The 2,151-nt window shown below is 46.4% G+C and overlaps 1 pseudogene; it reads left to right on the forward strand.

Moving 5' to 3' along the window:
- Positions 1–893: 893 nt before the first annotated feature.
- Positions 894–1,911, forward strand: LOC100475960 (annotated as a pseudogene).
- Positions 1,912–2,151: the final 240 nt, after the last annotated feature.

Raw genomic sequence — 2,151 nt, forward strand, 5'->3', positions numbered from 1 at the left:
TGTCTGCCTTCAGCTCAGGTCATGATCTCAGGGTCCTGGGTTTGAGCCCCATGTCAGGCTCCCTGCTCATAGGGGAGTCTGCTTCTCCCTCTCCCTCTGCCCCTCCCCCCACTGACACACTCTCTTGCTCTCTCTCAAATAAATAAAATCTTTAAAAATGGTTAAAAATAAACATGTGGCAAAACAATACACCATGCAAACAATAACAAAAATATATCAGGATAAGAGCACCTGGATGGCTCAGGCAGTTAAGCGTCTGCCTTTGGCTCAGGTCATGATCTCAGGGTCCTGGGATCAAGCCCTGTTTCAGGCTCCCTGCTTAGCGGGCAGCCTGCTTCTTCCTCTCCTTCTGCCCTTCCCCCTGCTTGTGCATGTGCTCCCTCTCTCATAAATACATAAAAATCTTTTTAAAATATGTCAGGACAGCTATATGAATATTAGACAGAATAGACTTTATATTCTGGAGGATCTGGAAGGCTGTGTGCATACAAAGGGCTCCATATATGCTCAGGGGAGATCAGAGATGGCTGACCTTAGGCCTTATACAAGCAGAAGGTAAAAATCAGAGAAGACTTGTAAACTGCCTGAACTTAGAATGAGTGTACCAACAGTACATGCACAGATGCCCTAGGAAAAGGGTCGAAATCTTGCTGGCTCAAAGTGTTTAAGCAAAATCTTTGACAAATAATTGACTGATCGCTAAGCTAGGTCTCACCCTAGGGGAATAGGCTTAAAAATAAGAACAAGGCTTTTTTAAAAAACTGAGCAAAGATTCCAGTTGTCACATACTACAGAAGAGATGGACACTACCTAATTAGTCCAAGCATATCACTAAGCAAAAACAAAGGAACATAGCGTGATATAAAAAAATAAAAATAGCTCTCCTCCAGCCACCCAAGATGCTGGAAGGAAAGAAGGCTAAGAGGAAGAAGGTGACACCAACCCCTGCTGTTGTGAAGAAGTGGAGGCCAGGAAGGTGGTCAATCCCCTGTTTGAGAAAAGGCCCAAGAATTTTGGCACTGGACAGGACACCAGCCCAAAAGGGACTTCACCCACTTTGTCAAATGGCCCTACCACATCTGGCTGCAGTAGCAAAGGGCTATTCTCTATAAACATCTGAAAGTGCCTCCTGCAATTAACCAGTTCACCCAGGCTTTGAACCTTCAAATAGCCGCTCAATGGCCTAAGCTGGCCCATAAATACAGACCAGAGACAAAGCAGAAGAAGCAGAGATTATAGGCCCAGTCTGAGAAGACAGCTGCTGGCAAATGGGGTGTCCCCACTAAGAGGCCACCTGTCCTTTGAGCTGGGGTTAGTATTGTCACCACCTTGGGGGAAAACAGGAAGGCTCAGCTGGTAGTGATTGCACATGATGTAGATCCCACCAAGCTGGTTGTCTTCCTGTCTGCCCTGTGTCGTAAGTTGGGGGTTCCCTACTGCATTATCAAGGGGAAGGCCAGGCTGGGGCGTCTGGTCCACAGGAAGACCTGAATTACTGTCACCTTCACACAGGTTAACTCAGAAGACGAAGGAGCTCTGGTTAAGCTGGTGGAAGCCATCAGGACCAATTACAATGACAGATATGATGAGATCCACTGTCACTGGGGAGGCAACGTCTTGGATCCAAAGTTGATGACTCTCATTGCCAAGTTAGAAAAGGCAAAGGCTAGGGGCGCCTGGGTGGCACAGCGGTTAAGCGCCTGCCTTCGGCTCAGGGCGTGATCCTGGCGTTATGGGATCGCCCCACATCAGGGTCCTCCTCTATGAGCCTGCTTCTTCCTCTCCCACTCCCCCTGCTTGTGTTCCCTCTCTCGCTGGCTATCTCTATCTCTGTCAAATAAATAAATAAAATCTTAAAAAAAAAAAAAAGAAAAGGCAAAGGCTAAAAAACTGGCCACCAAACTGGGCTGAGTGGACGCTGTTGAATTTTCTGTACATAAAAGTAATAAAAAGTTCTCTAGAAACAAATAAATAAATAGAAACAAAGAAACAAGGTGTAGCCCATACACAGGGGAAAAAGCAGCTTATATAAATTATCTGCAGGAGGGCCTCCATGACAGATTTAGTGCATAAAGACTTCAAATAAGGGGCACCTGGGTGGCTCAGTTGTTAAGCGTCTTCCTTCGGCTCAGGTCATGATCCCAGGGGCCT

The sequence above is a fragment of the Ailuropoda melanoleuca genome, chromosome X (genome assembly GCF_002007445.2).
Source record: "Ailuropoda melanoleuca isolate Jingjing chromosome X, ASM200744v2, whole genome shotgun sequence".
In the NCBI taxonomy this organism is placed as follows: Eukaryota; Metazoa; Chordata; class Mammalia; order Carnivora; family Ursidae; genus Ailuropoda; species Ailuropoda melanoleuca.